At 37.1% G+C, this 18,883-nt stretch overlaps 1 protein-coding gene across 1 annotated transcript in view; it reads left to right on the top strand.

The window, feature by feature from the left end:
* Positions 1-18,883, top strand: part of EVI5 (ecotropic viral integration site 5) — a 181,245-nt gene that overhangs the window by 157,552 nt on the left and 4,810 nt on the right. The gene's annotated exons all lie outside the window — the stretch shown is intronic.

Here is an 18,883-nt window from a genome sequence, read left to right as displayed (position 1 = left end):
TAGATTCACTTGTTGATAGATGCATGTTTGTTGTTCATAATTAGTATCTTTACCTTTTTCTTCTTCTTCCTCTTCTTAAAGGATACCTTTCAGCATTTCATATAATACTGGTTTGGTGGTGATGAACTCCTTTAGCTTTTTCTTATCTGTGAAGCTCTTTATCTGACCTTCAATTCTGAATGATAGCTTTATATGCATCTATGTATCCTAGTTCTGATATAGGTAAAAAAAAGATTTTTTAATGAAAATATGTGTTTCTAATGATGGAAATTTAATTAAGGAACTGGAGTTGAATCATGAGAAAATGATACAAAATATAGGAGAGAGTAAGGTGAGATAATGAAAAAAAAAGAAAAATTAAAAATAAAGAACAAAGTGGGGAAAGGAATTAGAACCTAGTAAAGATAAGATACCAAGGAAAGAAGCCTTTTTGAAATATTGACTAAGGTAGTATATGCTTCAAGAAGGTTTGTTAAGGGATTTCTAGGATAAAGTCTGGGTGAGCTGCCAACTTAGAGAATGCAGAATCAATATGAAATAGGGATTTGGATCTGGTCCTCAGAATGAAAGGGCTGAAGAGATCACCCAAAGGACTTGTATGCATGCATATAAGCATAACCAATGGACACAGACACCAGGAGGGTGAGGGCATGAGTTGGGGTGGGGAGGGGTGGGAGTGGGGTGGGGGAGAATGAGGGTACACATCAATAAAGAAAGAATAAAAATAGAATTAGAGGGCTGAATAAATACCCTTGGGAGATAATATCACACTGGCCAAGGAACAAAACCAATTGGAATTGTAAAGTCAGCCTTGGATATTAAGCTGTGTCAGATGGGATTTTTTCTGATGTTGTGCCAGACACTATTGAAAGTACAATGTACTTCCTAGACTTACTGTCAAGGAACTTACAGTCTAATGGGGAAAAGTGTAAAGTTAATTTGACAAATACAATATAGTTGGTACTGATAGCACTTAGTATTTCAGAAATGGGAGATAACATAGCACTTAATTTCATTAATTTTAATTAATGGTTCTTGTACTCTCCTTGATGCTTAGGAACAATCTAAACTGTGAATTCCTTGATGGCAATGATGGTGTCTTTCAAAAGTCCTCAGTAATGTGAACTCAGATTCATTCTGTTCTCTTGGTGTTCAGATTGTCCTGAATTTGACCAGTGGGAACTCTTTCAAGCTACTACCAGTATCTTTTTTTCTATACCTTCATTAGTCTCTGGACATCTCTGTGTTTTCTGGCACTAGGTGGCAAATTTTTAATAGTATTTTGTATCAAATGAGTATAGCTAAATATTCAATAGTACAGTAGTGAAACATTGCTTATTAGTACTGGTCTATAAATTGCTTAATAAATGGTCCCAACAGTGACTCTGTGACAAGTAGATTCGAAACAATAGTCATAAGAAACTACTTCAAGGGAAACTGGATGTCAAATACCACTTGGATTATGAGAAATAAATGCAGATGATGATAAGCATTTGAACGGGAAATGGAACTAACTATAAAGCCTATAGTAACAGTTTTATGGTTTTATAATTATAGTTCTTAAGCAGATTTAATTCAGTAAGGGTGGAAAAGTTTTTGTTTTGTTTTTTAGCATTCCCGTGACTAGACCATCTAATAGCGTACTCTTAGATCTTACTAATACGATGTGCTTGAAGATCTCATTCAACCTGATATGGGCAACCAAAATAAGCTACAATTTTAAAATCCAGTGAATTTATGTACTCAAGTTTCAAGGCTTGAATATTCATATTTAAAACTTATTTATTCAAAAGTTGATTACCCTGCCTCTGCATCTAATTCTTAACTTTCTCCTTTCATTATCATGCCAGTATGAACTTTTAAACACATCCATAGAATGGAGAAGGGGAGGGATAGATTTTCATGTAACTTATCAGGTTCTTAATAGCTGTTCTGGATTTTCATTTGTTGCGTGTGTGTGTGTGTGTGTGTGTGTGTGTGTGTGTTTTAATCAGTTTAGTTTTGTTTCTGGATGTTGTGTCTGTTCTCCATCTTACTACTACAGGTGGTCAAGACACTATCATCTTTACAACAGTGCAACTTAGAATCAGGAGACCTGGATTCTAGGCCTAGTTCTGCCACTGATTAACTGTGACCTTGGGATGCCAATTTCCTTCATATATTCATGAAGCCCATGAACATTTGAACATCTTTTAGCTCCCAGGCATCTTCAGGCCTTAATTTCTGCATTCCAAAAGTTATACATCCATCCCAGTCCTGTACTAGATATATAAAATTAGTACCCAGTTGTTAAGGAATTCGGACTGTTAGTGAGAGGCAATGTGGGCAGCGCTGTTGGTAGAATCACATGGCACCATGGCCTAGAAGCATTTCAAAAGTCTCGTGGTGTGCATTGAAGGAGAAGACGGCCAGGGAGAGGAGAGCAGAAGGGTCTTTGGAGAGAGGCAATCATATGCAAAGGTTTAGAGGCAGGTTAAAAGCTCACAGAGGAGACTGAGAAGGAGCAGCTATGAAAAGTAGGTGGGAAATCAGTAGAGGGGGTCATCTCTGAAAGCAAAAAGAGACTTTCCCTGGTTAGTTTGTTTTTAGTGTGAAAAGAGCATTTGTAGAGATTGATCTGATGGCTGAGGGTAAAGCTTTCTTACACAAGAGCAAATTCATTAAATACAATCTTCCTTGGTTATATTTTTGAATTATATTCCTTTCAAAGCCTGGATCTAAATTATGCATCTCAGGGCCTGTTTGAATCCTTTCAGTCTAATTTAGATATTCTTTTGCTGTTATTTACCAAGCTACCCAATACTTAACACTGTTTTTTAGTGCTATATATTTTTCAATATGAGTCCAATTTCTTCAACTATTCCAGGACTTCGAAATATAGTCAATCATTTGAAAAACCTTATTTTTTTGCATCAAGTAATTCCATTTTTAAATGCTAATTTGTTAAAAGGGAACAATAACATTTTGTTCAAACTAGGAACATTTGAAAATGTGTTCCACAAATTTACTGTCAATTAAGGAGATTTGATAAAAGATGAACAACTAGCTCTCTCAGATTTACAAATACTAAAACGCTTACATTGTTGTTGGAAGTCTTCAGTGCAGTAAATCATGTGCTTTTCATGGACCATATCTCACAGATGCAGTTGGATATGAGATAATCAGATTTTTACTCCCCACAAGCTGGACAGCTGAAATGTCATGTCAATAATATGTGTCAGAGACTTAGTGCTCCTTTGCTGCCTGTCTGATTTAAGTTGTTGTGGTCAGTTTGAGGAACCTGTGATATGATAAGATAGCATTCATTAGGTCATGTTGTTTGCAAGTGCCCAATCTTACATCAGCAGCCTGTGAGCACTCAGAAGGAGGAAGAGAGGGATACTGACCTTGTCTGGCTGAGAGCTTATTGTGTGTTTAGTAACAACATGTGACACTTGTGTAGTTTATATAGGAGTATATGTATTTGTAAAATTATTTTTTCATCAGGAGTTAGTTTTAGTTTTTGAAAAAAGTGAATACTACAGATACATTCATCTTCTTATACTTAATACTTCAATCTAAAAATTAAAACTTTTATTACAAATATTTTCTGCCTATTTAAAATGAAGCTGTAGACAGTAGCCACCATTTCTTTTTCTGCTGAAGAAAAAACTGGATGTTGAAAATTAACATTGTTGGTAAATTGTTTAAATTCAATCAAATCTTACACATTTTTTTAAAGATAACCCAATTTTATTTTATTAAATATATTTTATTGATTTTCCACAGAGAGGAAGGGAGAGAGATAGAGAGTTAGAAACATCGATCAGCTGCCTCCTGCACATCTCCCACCGGGGACATGCCCACAACCAAGGCACATGCCCTTGACCGGAATCGAACCTGGGACCCTTCAGTCCGCAGGCCGACGCTCTATCCACTGAGCCAAACCGGTTTCGGCTTATACATTTCTTAAATAGAAAATTATTTATTTTCAATCTGGCAGTATCTCCACTGGAAACATAGCCACAAAATAACTATATATACACATACCCACACACATATCTTTATTGATATATAATTCACATACAATACAGTTCACCTATTCAAAGTGTAACATTCAGTGGTTTTTACTATATTCACATTTTTATCACTCTAAAAATTAATCCTACTTCCATTAGTATTCACTCCTCATTCCCCCCACCTAGGCTCCTTCACTAGCCCTAGGCAACCAATAATCTGCTTTCTATCTCTAGAGATGTCCCTGTGTTGGACATTTTACTTAAATATAGTTATATGCTATGTCTTCATCTATGATTGGTTTCTTTTACTTTGCATAATGTTTTTAAAGTTCATTCATGTTATAGCATGTATCAGTAATTCATTCCTTTTTATTGCCTAATAATAATCCTTCATAGGGATATACGACATTTTATTTATCCATGCCTCAGTTGATGGACTTTTGAGTTGTTCCCACTTTTTGGCTATTATGAATAATGCTGCTGTGAGCATTTGTGTGCAGGTTTCTTTGTAAAACGTTTTCATTTGTCTTGAGTATATTTTTAGTGGGATTATTGGGTCATATGGTAAATCTGTTTAACTATTAGGAACTGCCAACTCTTCTCAAGCAGCTGTATCATTTTACCTTCTTACTAGCTCTATATGAAGGTTCCAATTTCTCTATATCTTTGCCAGTATCTTTTAAAAACATCTTCATTGTCACCCTCGCTGTTTTGGCTCAGTGGATAGTGTCAGCCTGCGGACTGAAGGATCCCGGGTTCAATTCTGGTCAAAGGCACATGCCCACCTTGCGGGCTCCATCCCCAGTAGGGAATGTGCAGGAGGCAGCCGATCAGTGATTCTCTCTCATCATTGATGTTTCTAACTCTCTCTTCCTCTCGAAATCAATAAATATATTTTTAAAAACTCTTTATTGTTGAGAGGATTACAGAGATCACCCATTTCCCCCAATTGTGCCTCTCCACCCAGTTTCCACCACACCCCAGGCCTTCATCACACTATTGACTGTGTCCATGGGTTATGCATATATGCATGTATGTTCTTTGGTTAATCTCTTCCTGCTCCCTCTTCCCCCTTCACTCTGAGATCCATCAGTCTGTTGTTCCATGCTTCTATGCCTGTGGACCTATTTTGCTCATCAGTTTATTTTGTTCTTTAGATTCCACACATGAGTGAGATCATGTGATCTTTCTCTTACTGGCTTATTTCGCTTAGCATGATACTCTCCAGGTCCCTCCATGCTGTCCCAAAGACTAAGAGATCCTTCTTTTTTACTGCTGCATAGTATTCCATTGTGTAAATGTACCACAGCTTTTTTATCCACAGTCTACTGATGGGCACTTGGGCTATTTCCAGATCTTAGCTATTATAAATTGTGCTACTATGAATATAGGGGTGCATATATTCTTTCTGATTGTGTTTCAGGTTTCTTAGGCTATATTACTAGAAGTGGGATCACTGGGTTAAACAGCAGTTCCATATTTAATTTTTTGAAGAAACTCCATACTATTTTCCTTAATGGCTGCACTCGCCAGCAGTGTACTAGGGTTCCATTTCTCTATATCCTCACCAGCACTTGTTTGTTGATTTATTGATGGCAGGTGTGATTATGGCTTTAAGTTTCTCTCTTTTTTATTAGTATTATAGCCATTCTAGTAAGTGTGAATGTCACTTCATCTAGGTTCTGATTTTTATTCTGATAGCTAATGATATTGGTCATCTTTTCATATGCTTATTGGCCATTATATCTTAGGGAAATATTTATTCAAATCCTTTGTCCATGTCATATTGAGATATTTCTTTTAAATTAGGTTGTAAGAGTTCTTTGTATATTTTAAATTCAAGTTCTTTATCTGGTACGTGATTCAAAATTTGGTTAAGTGATTGGCTGGACTAATAAAACCTATGATTTAGCTTTAGAGAGGAATAATTCCTTTTAAAATAATTCAACCCAGATTTCAAAAAAAGAAGTATTTACTTTTCATGAGGATGTGTTTGTTTTTTAAAAAAATTTAAATTCTTTATTGTTTAAAATATTACATAAATCTCCTTTTTCCCCCATTGACCTCTCCCTGGCCACCCCCACCCCCCAGCACATGCTTTCACCACCCCTCCACCCCCATCTGTGTGCATTGGTTTTGCTCATATGCATGTATACAAGTCCTTTGGTTGACCTCTTACCCCCTCACCCTCTGCCTTCCTTCATAGGTTAGAAACAGTCTGTTCAATGCTTCTACTAGTATGACTCTGGTTCTATTTTGGTTCCTCAGTTTATGTTGTTCCTTATATTCCACAAATGAGTGAGATCATGTGATATTTATCTTTCTCTGACTGGCTTATTTCCCTTAGCATAATGCTCTCCAGTTACATCCATGCTGTTGCAAATGGTAAGAATTCCTTTTTTTTTACAGCAGCGTAGTATTCCATTGTGTAGGAATACCACAGTTTTTTAATCCACTCATCTGCTGATGGGCACTTAGGCTGTTTCCAAACCTTAGCTATTGTAAATTGTGCTGCTATGAACATAGAGGTGCATATATCCAAACACCTGATTGGTATTTCTGGTTTCTTGGGATATTTTCCTGGAAGTGGGATTACTGGGTCAAATGGAAGTTCCATTTTTAATTTTTTTAGGAAACACCATTACTGTTTTCCACAGTGGCTGCACCAGTCTGCATTCCCACCAGCAGTGCACGAGGGTTCCTTTTTCTCCACCTCCTCACCAACACTTGTCGTTTGTCGATTTGTTGATGATAGCCATTCTGATAGGTGTGAGATGGTACCTCATTGTTGTTTTGATTTGTATCTCTTGGATGATTGGTGACTTTGAGCATGTTTTCATATGTCTCTTGGCTTTCTGAATATCCTCTTTTGGAGAAGTGTCTATTTAGATCCTTTGCCCATTCTTTGATTGGATTGTTTATCTTTCTTTTGTTAAATTGTATGAGTTCCCTGTAAATTTTAGAGATTAAACCCTTATCGGAGATAACATTGGCAAAATAAACAAATGGATCTACATCAAAATAAAAAGCTTTTGCACAGCGGAAGAAACCACCAACAAAACAACAAGAAAGCCCACTTCATGAGGATGTTTTGCTAAAGGTTTGAATTTTTTCAGTGTTCAGCTAAAGGTTAAATCAAATGAAATGTACGTGGTACTTTGATGTAGTTTTAAAAGTTCAGAGTGAAACAAGTGTGAAGTGATTTATTTCCTGTAATTGGTCATAGATTTACATAGAACCTCATATATTCCTAACCTCATCAACCATTGACATTAGACTACCGTCTAAATAATGTTAATGGTTTCAATTTTATCAAGATATGTCAGCTGCCAGGAAGAGGACAATGGCAGTTTCGTTTTGTTTGACCCAGTATACTGGGTAAATCTAAGTGTGCACTAAAAAAAGACAGAGTTCTTTGTAAATGACTTTTGTTTCTTCCCCCTCTCTCCTTCTGTAGTGGCAAATGCATAGTATATCTTCCTTCAATTTCAAACTTTCCTTTCCACCTTTTTCACTTATTAATATGTGTACATGTTTTCTTTGCTTCTAAAAATGTCTTAACTATTGCATTTTATACATTTAACATAGAATCTATTCTTTTAAAAAATGTTTAAGGTTTTCACCTGGTTTTTAAAAATGTGTTATTTAGCTTAAAGCCAGAAACATTTTCAGCATTGTCTATTTTATATTATTTTAATAAAATTATTGAATATTTAAATAATCTTTTAAGTACTATAGGTCTGAATTTTGGCTCTTGTCTATGTAATGCTACGATCAAAAAGTCATGACCTCCGATTGATCACTTTTATTGGTTTCCTGTTCTGATTCACTGGAAATCTTTGGGTTTGTGTGCTTATTGCTAGTTGTAATCTTTGTCATCTGTATAATTCCATTTTTAAAGAAGCTGAAAATTGAGACTAAATGTAGCATATTATTTCCCATTTGCATTTATTTTAAAATTAGAAAACTGAGAAAACCATTCTATAAAGAATTCAGCAAAATTACTGATTAAACTCTCAGGGGGGAAATGAAAGCCTCTAGAACTTAGAAACACAAATCTTTGGGGTTATTGGATTTTATGGCCATCTTCCTATGTGAAGTATAATGTTGAGTTATTTAAAATCTTATATATTGTACATCTCTTCTAGAAAAGTTACATTTAGCTTTAAAAGCTATATAACTCTGTGTTTTAAAGATTGATTATATAACCTAAAAGCGTTATAATCTGATATGACTCAGTCTTGGAAACTTACTGCAACTGTTTTGCACTTCACTTGGTGGTATCACATGACTCACTTCAGTGGTTCAACCCTGTCTAGTAGTGATCAAAGTTCATTTGGTTAGGGGTTTTTTTTGGTGTGTGGATGATTTTTTTCCACTTTGTTGTGGATTCATAGTCTTTCAAAATACTTGGTGCACTCCTTCATATTTTTTTGAATCTGAGAAAGTGGTAGTTGCACCATTCAACCTCCAATCACATACAGGGGGAAAAATGTTAACTTGAAATAATATGCCTGGAAGTACTTTTAACTGTAAAGCATCATGTCAATCTAGGGTTTAAAATGTTTTTTCTTTTTCAATTACAGTTTACATTCAATTTTATTTTGTATTAGTTTCAAGTGTACAGCATAGTGGTTAGACAATCATATACTTAGCAAAGTGTTCCCTGATATTTCCAGTCCCCACCTGGCACCATACATAGGTATTACAATGTTATTGACTAAATTTCCTCTTCTGTACTTGACATCCCCCTGACTATTTTGTAACTACCAATCTGTACTTCTCAATCCCTTCACCTTTTTCACCCTGTCCCCCTGCCCACCTCCCTTCTGGCAACAATCAGTCTGTTCTCTGTATTTATAAGTTTGTTTCTGTTTTGTCTGTTCTTTTATATTGTTCTTTAGATTCCACATACAAGTGAAATCATATGATATTTGTCTTTCTCTGACTTACTTATTTCACTTATCATAATATCCAAGGGTTTATTACTAAATCTGTTACCCCAATATGTTAAAATTGAGGAAGAATAACCTGTGTCTCTTTATAAAATCAACTGTAAAAATCAACCCTAACTTTGTCCAGTTACCAGTATTCTGTAATGTGATGACAGAAAGCGAACGCATAGAGAACATCTGTCCTCTGTCCACATGGACACCAGCTCCAGTGACCAATTTTTTTAGCACTAATTTTTCTATTATTTATTAAGAAGTTATATTTAAAGCCTATAAATCTCCAAAACTATGACACTTTTCTGTTTTACAAAAGAAAATTCTGTCTTAACCTTTAGTGGTTTAGTTTAGTTAATGAAGTAAACTAACGAAAAAAATTTAAATACTTACATACCCATACTGATTATGAAGTCCTTTGGGAATATTCATTCCTGCAGGTTCTCTGCTTTAAAATTTTAATTATAATATTTCTGGGAAATACCTGTAATAGTTTTTAATGCTTTCTTTTGTGTTTGAATTTTTACTATCATGCAGTTAGGAACTGCTGCTTCCTGTCAAAACCTACGTTCATCAGACTATGAACATAACAGTTTCCTGTTTTCTTATTAACTATACTGCATTTTGTGCTTTATTCTTTAAAGTTATATAATATCTTAGCTTATCGCTTTCCTTTTGAATTTGCTAAATGTTTTCTTAGGTCAGCATTGTTTAATACAAAAAGAGAAATCCTGAAGCCTCATCTCTTTGTTGATAGTGAGAGGTTATGATTTTGTTAACTTTTTAAGTTGTAGTGAATATGTCAGAATGTCTTCAGTATTATTTAAGTAAATTCTACGTGTTTTTACTATTTTTACTCTGTTTCTTAATGCATAACATGATGAAGCAGTCCACATCAGGTAAGAAATAGTGCATTATTTGGATCTTGTATATATATTAGTATTCCTATCTGTCTACTTATTAATATTTTCTTTCAGCATTTAAGGGGATGGGATGAATAATCAGTACCTGAGGGCTTTAAAAAAAAAAAAAAAACCTGCCATGTTTTCAGTGTAGTTCATCAACATTTCTTATGTTCCAACACTTGTCAAGTCAGAATGCTAAGTTCTGGGATATAAAAATGATTAAGGAACAATCCCCACCAGCAAGGGCTAACAGAAGAGGTAGGATAAATGTACAGCAATATTTTTCCAGGTAGTGCTCATTTTAAATAATGGATTCTAGTGTTAAATCGTATAATTTGGGAAAAATTTATAAGTAATACACTCATATATATCAAGAAGAGAAAGTATTTATGAAATTATGGCTATTGATTTATTTAAAATGTTATAAAATTATTAAAAGTTTTATTAAGATGCTAATATTTCAAATTAATATTGAAATAATACTAGAAAACAAAAATTCTTTTAAAAGTAAAGGAAGCGGTATTAATTGTTTTGTTTTTATGTTATTGGATTATTTGGGGGTTTTTTTTTAGATGAGTGTAACTACTTTATTATGAAAATGATCAAGCTACAAGTACATTTTGTAGCACAATTTAGAGGTTTTATTGATGGCCTTATTCTCGGAATACAACTAAACAAATAACTGAAACTAAGAAACTCTGTATGCATGGTGGGAAGTGTTTGTTTTTAGATTTATACCCTGCCTTATTTCCCACAGATTTTTGAGGGAGTTTGCATGAATACTTATAATAAAAATATAATTTAATATTAAGTTAATTAAATCAAGTGAAATTGCTGATATTTGACTTTTACTTACAAAAATAGCAATAGCATGCAGTTCAATATAATAGTTAAAAGAATTAGTTCTAAGACAACATCTTGTAAAATCAGTTCATGTTATCACATAAGAATGTATACAGTATCAGATGGAAGTGTGGAGGCAGCCGCTACTGGGCTGTGGAGCTATGTGGAGCAGTGGCTGCTGATTGATCAGGGTGGGGCTGCTGGAGGTTGGGGTGGCTGTGGCAACCCACCCAATTTCTTAAAATGAGACAATGGAATTTGCCACATCAATTGATTCAGCATGCGATGCAGTTTGATAGCATACCCACAGTAGAACTTCTTTCAGAATTGGAGTCAATCCTTTCAAACCCCGCCACTGCTCTGTCAACTAAGTTTATGCAATATTCTAAATCCTTTGTTGTCACCCTGGCTCAGTTGGTTGGGCATCATCATGTGCACTGAAAGATTGTTGGCTCAATGCCTGATCAGGGCATAAACATGCCCAGGTTTCAGGCTCGATCCCTGATCCCTGGTAGTGGGTGTGCAGGAGGCAGCCAATTGATGGTTTCCTCTCAAATAGATGTTTCTCTCTCCCCATTCCTTCCTCTCTCTCTAAAAAAACCCCAAACAAATCCTGTGTAATAAAAGCTAAAATGCAAATTGTCCCCTCGACCTGGAGTTCAACTGGGAGTTCAACCAGGGGGCGGAGCTGGCCAGCCAACTGCCCACAGCCCCTCCCCCTGACTGCTCCAATTGGGGCAGGCCAGTGGGACCCCATCTGTGCACGTGCTCCAGACTTCTAGTAAATAAATAAAATCTTTGAAGGAAAAAAAAATCCTTTGTTGTCATTTCAATAATCTCCACAGCATGCTTAGGAGTACTAGGTATACCAGTTAAAAATGCGGATTTTTTTCACTGGATGGAGTTACACATATGTGATATATATGCGATTTGATATGTATGCTATTTTGTTGTATTGACAGCAAGCTTCAAAACTTCATATGTCAAATTTGCTGAAGGTGTTAACATCATAGATATTTTTACGCTTAAAAATGTTGAATTTTGTGCCCCCCAAAAAAGAGCATTTGCGAGAAGTTTTAATTCATTACTTTATTTTGAAGAAAAGTGCTGTTGACTTATAGTGAACAAGCTCCATCTCAAGATACATGTGAATGCTGTAAGGCACGTTAAGAGATCTTGCCTGGGAAGTATTAACCCACCCACTGTATTCACCAGACCTTGCTCCTTCAGATCTTCCCACTTGTTCTGATCAATGACACACACACTTTCTGAGCAGCACTTCAAAACGTATGAAGAAGTGAAAAATTGGGTTTCTGAATGATTTGCCTCAAAACAAGAAAAGTTCTATAGGGACAGTATCCACAAATCACCTGAAAGATGGGGGAAATGTGTAGCTATCAGTGGACATTACTTTTAATAAAGCACTTTTGATGTTTCTCTTGAAATTACGGTGTTTTCTTTTATTACAAAATCCGCATTAACTGGTACACCTAGTAGATTCCAGCTCAAGAAATCACTCTTTGCTCATCCTTAAGCAACTCCTCATTTGTTTGATAGCATACCCACAGTAGAAGTCTTACCATGAGATTGCAGCAGTTCAGTCGCGTCTTCAGGCTCTACTTTTAATTCTAGTTTTCTTGCTGTTTCAATGACATCGGCGTTTACTTCCTCCCCAGAAGTCTTGAATTCCTCGAAGTCATCCATGAGGTTCAAAGTCAACTTCTTAAAAAACTCCTGTTAATATTGATATTTTGACCTTTTCCCATGAGTCATGAATGGCATGTAGAAGAGTGAATTCTTTTCAGAAAGTTTCAGCTTTCTTTGCCCAGATCCATGAAAGGAATCACTATGGCAGGGTCGGAATATCTGGCCCAAAGGCCGTGTAAAGCCAAGGAATCATTTGGTCTGGCCCTGTCAAGGCATTAGGGGTGAGTTAATTAAATGTTTGACCATATGTAACAGGCTAATTTTTAAGTAGATAATTTTGTGTGGCCCACGAATGATGTTATAAATATCCAAATGGCCCCTGGCAGAAAAAGGTTCCCCACATCTGATCTATGGCATCCATAGCCTTATGAAATGTTTTTCTTTAGTAATAAGATTTTAAAGTCAAAATTCTTTTTTGATCCATGGGCTGCAGAAAGGATGTTGTGTTACCAGCCATGAAAACATTAATCTCGTACCTCTCCATCAGAGCTCCTGGGTGACCAGGTATAGTGTCAATGAGCAGTAATATTTTGAAAGGGATATTTTTCTCTGGCAGATTAGGTTTAGTATAACTTTTGGAATGGTAAATGAGCACTGGTTTCAACTTGAAGTCCCCAGCAGCATTAGCCCCTAACAAGAGAGTCAGCCTGTCCTTTGGAGTTTTGAACCCAGACATTGACTACACTCTCTAGTTATGAAAAATCCTTCCTACATGGCATCATCTTACAATATAAGGCTGTTTTGCCCTGGCCAGTGTGGCTCAGTTGGTTTGGAGTTGTCCTGTGCACTGAAAGGTTGCAGTTTGGTTCCTAGTCAGGGCACATGCCCAGGTTTCGATGAATGTTTTGCTCTCACATCACTATTTCTTTTTCTCCCCCTCTCTCTAAAAATCAGTAAAAATATATTTTTAAAAAGCAATATGAGGTTGTTTTGTCTGCGTGGAAAACCTGTTGTTTAGTGTAGCCACCTTCATTATCTTAGCTAGATCTTCAGGATAACTTGCTGCAACTTCTTCTTCAGCACTTGCAGGTCCACCTTGCACTTTATGTCATAGAGATGGCTTCTTTCCTTAAACCTCCTGAAATAACCTCTGCTAGCTTCCTCATCTCTCTCAGCCTTCATAGAATTGAAGAGAGTTAGGCTTTGCCCTGGATTAGGCTTTGGCTTAAGGGAATGTTGTGGCTGATTTGATCTTTAATCCAGACCACTAAAACTTTCTCCATATCAACAATAAAGCTGTTTCACTTTCTTATCCATGTATTCACTGGAGTAGCACTTTTAATTTCCTTCAAGAACTTTCCCTTTGCATTCACAACTTTGCTAATTGTATTGCCTGTGTTGGCTTTCAATATATCTTCTTCACTAAGCTTAAGCATTTCTAGCTGTCCAGTTAGAGAGCCATATTACTATCCTTTTGCTTGAATACTCAGAGGCCATTGTAGGGTTATTAATTTGCCTAATTTCAATATTATTGTATCTCAGGGAAGAGGGAGGCCCCAGAAGAGGGAGAGAGACTGGGGAAGAGCTGGTTGGGATGAGGGGATGGGGTCGGGGGGCAGGACATGACCAGTTGGTGGACATGACCGACCAGTTGGTGGAATTGTGGGCATGGTTCATGGCTCCCCAAAACAATTACAATTGTAACATCAAAGATTACTGATCACAGATCACCATAACATATAATACAGTCCTGTGTTGCTTAGCAATGGAGATACCTTCTGAGAAATGTGTCATTAGGCATTTTTGTCATTGTGCAAACATCATAGAGTGCACTTACTCAAACCTAGATGGTATAGCCTACTACACTCCTAGGCTATATAATATGGCCTATTGCTCCTAGGCTACAAACCTGTACAGCATGTTACTGTCCTTCATACTGTAGGCAATTGTAACACAAGGTAAGCATTTATGTTTCTAAAAATATCTTAAAACAGAAAAAATATAGTAAAATACAGTATAAAAGATAAAAAATGGCACACCTGTATAGGGCACTTACCATGAGTGGAGTTTGCTGGACTGGAAGTTGCTCTGGGTGAGTCAGTGAGTGAATGGTGAGTGGATGTGAAGGGCTAGGACATTACACTGCTGTAAATTTTATAAACGCTGTACACCAGAATTACCACAAACATAAATATTATATTGCACTGCAGTGTTACAATGACTACAACATCACTAGAGATAGGAATTTTTCAGCTCCATCTTATGGGACCACCTTTTATACGCAGTACATAGTTGCAGCACATGACTATAATGAAAAAGTTTGAGGTATTGTGAGAATTACCAAAATGTGATGCAGACACACAAAGTGAGCAAATGCTGCTGGGAAAATGGTGCCCATAGACTTCCAATGTGAAGTTGCCACAGACCTTCGATTTGTAAAAAATGCAGTATTTGTCAGTGGAGTAAGGCAAAGCACAATAAAATGAAATATTTCTGTATAATGACTTTGGTTATATTAGTATTCAGGACCAACATCATTAGTTTACATTTACGTCCTTAAGTCTATATCAATTCACAGTGGAACCACAAGCACACAGATGTTTAATAATGCAACTCCTCAGGCCTCTCCTCTGGAATGGAGACCGAGATACCTGGGAAGTCTTATTTTTTACAGGTTTCCAAGATGGTCTTATGAGGAAAGTTTGGAAAATAATGTGGGTTTGGGGAGGGGGTAATTTGTTTTTATGACTTTAGTTTTATTGAGATAAAATTTACAATTTTGGAATATTTCTGTCACCCTAGAAAGAAACCTCATACCCATTTTCAGTCACTTCCTTTCTCCTCCCTTCTCCCCCAGTCCTAGGCATCCACTGATTTACTTTGTGTCTCTATAGACTTGCCTATTCTGGGCGTTTCATATAAATGGAATCATGCGAAAAATAATAATAAAAGATAAACGGGATCATGCAATATGTCATCTTATGTATCTGGCTTCTTTGACTTACCTTAATGTTTTTGAGGTTCATCCATGTATCCATACTTTATTCCTTTTTATTGCCAAATAGCATTCAATTGTATGGAAACAATGTCTTAATGTGATTATTTTACATGATACTTTTATTCAAATGATTGTCTTAGTTTTTTTTCATTTTTTTCTTAGGGTGTGTTTTCTTATGTGTAATTGTCCTCTCATACCATTAAAACCCCTGTTATGTGTTCTTCTCTTCTGTTCAAACAGTTTATTTGTACTATTAATTTCTCCTTGTTGAAGAAATCTTTTCTCTGACCTGCTCCAGGCTACCTCAGTGAGGACAAGGTGACTCCAGGCCTCCTGCACGGTTGTCATCTTGGAAGCTTTTTTGGCATCACAGGGATTCCTTTGACTTCACTTTTGTATTGGACTTCCTTTTTCCTGGATAAAAAAAAAATGTCTTTTTCTTTCTTAATGTACTTCAATTTGATGTAGCAAATCCCTCTTTCTGGGGGGAAAAAAAGATTTATGGGAGATAAACTGTAAAAAAGTTTTATTTGATTTTTGGTTCTTGTGATTCACCCAGAAAAGGGTTTTCTTTGAGGGGTCAGGTTAAGTCATTGCAGCTTTTAACTCATATTTTAGCCTCATACTTAATTGATAGTTTGGGTGAGCATTAAAAATTTTAAAGATAGATAGGGGAGGCTAGGGGACTGTCTAGGGCGGGGGGAAAAAATGGACACATATGTAATGCCCTTTGTAATAAAAAATTAAATTAAAAAAGAATTTTTTAAAGATAATTAAATGTAGATTAGAAATTTTTTTTCTCAGAATTTTAAAGGCACTGCTCTATAGTTGAGAAGTCTGATATCATTTTGATTCTTAATATTTTATATAAAACATGTTTTTGTTTGGGGCTGGATGCTTTGTTCTTTTCTTTTTGCCCAGGTACTTCACAGGCCTTTTCAGTCTCAAAGCTCATGTCTTTCATGACAGACAAATGTATGTCTAAGATCTCTTTTCATTTGTTTGTTTTTAAGATCTCTTTTTAGAGTATCCGGTTCTTTTTTTATTTCAGAGAGGAAGGGAGAGGGAGAGAGAGATAGAAACATCAATGATGAGAGAGAATCATTGATAGGCTGCCCCCTGCACCCACACACACCCCCGCCCCCCAGCTTTGGGAATCGAGCCTGCAACCCAGGCACGTGCCCTGGCCAGGAATCGAACTGTGACTTCCTGGTTCGTATGTCAACGCTCAATCCCTGAGCCATGCTGACTGGGCAGAACAGTTCAGTTTTGTTGAACATACACATTCCTGGACCCTACCAGGAGAAAGTTTCAGGGAAAAATGTTTAAACTGACTGCTGCTTTCTGGATGGTGGGGGTGGCCTAGCTTAGTTATGCTGCTGAAAGGTGGTGTCCATTTGTATACACCAGACACACACACAGGAGATGTCCATAGTTCAGCCGCATTTTTGTCCTGAGTAATTAAGAGTTCCATTTAGGTAAGTCCTCTATGACTCGGTCCCATTTGGTTGGAATAGAGGATCTACCACAATGATTCTCAAACTGAGGATATCAGAATCTCCTGAGATGCTTGTTAAAAATGTAGGCTCCGGATTTCACTCTCGAGTTTCCATTCCTTAGATCTGGGAAACGATTCTACATGTTTAATAGGCATCCTCTGTTGTCCTGATGCAGATGGCCAGTGGGCCATATTTAGAGATATGCTAATCTAAGTTTGTTACCAATAATGTTCCTGAAAGTTTTGGGGGGTTGGGTTGGACTGAGAAGATTAAATATCTTGTTTTTTGTATTGTTTAAATATAATTAGTTCCTAAAAGAATAGTAATAAGGATAAGCAGTGCAGCTCTGAGAGCTAGGCAACCAAGACTTTGTACTGTAGAGGGCCCAGCGCTGGTGTTCTTCCAGGCAAGTCCCAGTTCACAGGAGGAGGGGTCCCGGAGGACATCCCCACCTGGAGTCGAGCCCTTCCAGGTCACATCTGGGTACGTAGTACTCTGTAATTCCTTGCCCGTGTCCACGTTCCTCCTAGGCCCAGGGGATAACTAAGTTTTACTAAATAGTCTCTTCCCTTAGCCTTTTCTCTTGCCCACCAAAACAATTCCTCTATGCCTTTGCTATTTTATATTAGCAGTTCTCAAAAAAAAGCAGCATTAATTGCATCTCCTTTGACATTGAGGAAATGACCCTCAACATATAGTTAGTTTTATGTAATATTTGAGATGGCTTATTAACATCTGATGTACTGCAGTGTTTTCATTGTAGTAAGTTTTGCTGGAGCAGAGGAAAGCTACAACTCTGCAAACAGTTGGGAAGTTGTGGTTCCCCTGCTGTGCTCCTCCTCTGCAGCAGCAGGAAGAAGGAATCACGTGTTCCATGTCATCTCTTCAGAGGGGCCTGGGGAAAAGAGAGCAAGGAAGAGATTAACCGACTGAATTTAACACTCGGAGCCATAAATCATGTGTTGCAAGACGGTGATAGGATGTTGCATCAGAACGTGGATGTGGCCGTTGTAATGCCGTGGGTAGCACAGCCATGGGGAGGCCTTGTGGTGCTCTCTGTCTTTCAGCTCCAAGTCTGCACCCTCCTGACCCGCAAGGAGAAAGGTGTTATTTTGGTTACATGTACCTCCCGATCATTTTGTTCTCTCCGCCGAGGGCACGTGCATTTCTTTATGGGTGAAAGTTTGCCACAGACATCATTGTGCCGAGTCCCAGCACCCGCTTGTGTCCTGTGGTCACGTACCAGCAGGGAGGTGTTGGGTTTCCTCACATCTTCCTGGAAGTCTGTAGGGCAAGCTGGGAGGTGTTATGGCAAAGCTTACGTGTAATGTCTTTACTCTCGGAACCGTTAGTTTTGAAAGTGTATGTAATATTTCCTGAGTATTTCACATTGCTTTTATCTCAAGATTTGAAAGATAGTAAGTGACCAGGAATTTGTCCCTGAGAAACAAAATTGAAGATTGACAGTAATGATAAGGGTAGGAGAATGCAGTGTATTTCAGCAAAATTCTTGATAATCAAATCAGATTTTGGTAGTTAATTGTTTCTTTATTGTTGTTTTTGCATTTTTTAACACATGACAACATCAAAATTAAATTTTACATTTAAAGCATAAACTCTTGAGGACAGGGCTAATGTCTTAATTATATGGTAGTGCAAGTAGTAGTATCCATGGAGGTGGGTGGGAATGTGAAGGAACTTAGGCAAAGGATTGACAGATGATGAAAAGAAATAACCTTAAATTCTGATAAAGCTGGGTTTGGAGGATGTGGTTTAGATTTGTGACAGTGGGTTTTTCAACATAAACTCTAGAATTAGTCAGACTTGCCCACCAGTAAAATGTAGCATTTGATCTCCACAACCCTTCCTCCTTGAGGGTCGCACCCTATAAAACTCCAGGAATAGAGAAACCACCTGGTTCTCAAAGATGGAAAGAGAAGGAACTGAGCAAAACGTGCAGTTGCTCTCCCCTACTTGATGGTGAGGGAAGTCGCTCCTCCCGGGAAGGAGGAGGGGGAAAAAAGCAAAAACGTTACACACTACTGGC

This window comes from Myotis davidii, unplaced genomic scaffold, assembly GCF_000327345.1.
Source record: "Myotis davidii unplaced genomic scaffold, ASM32734v1 scaffold674, whole genome shotgun sequence".
Lineage (NCBI taxonomy): Eukaryota > Metazoa > Chordata > Mammalia > Chiroptera > Vespertilionidae > Myotis > Myotis davidii.
Note: the sequence above shows the minus strand (reverse complement) of the source record. Positions and strands in the feature narration are given on the sequence as shown.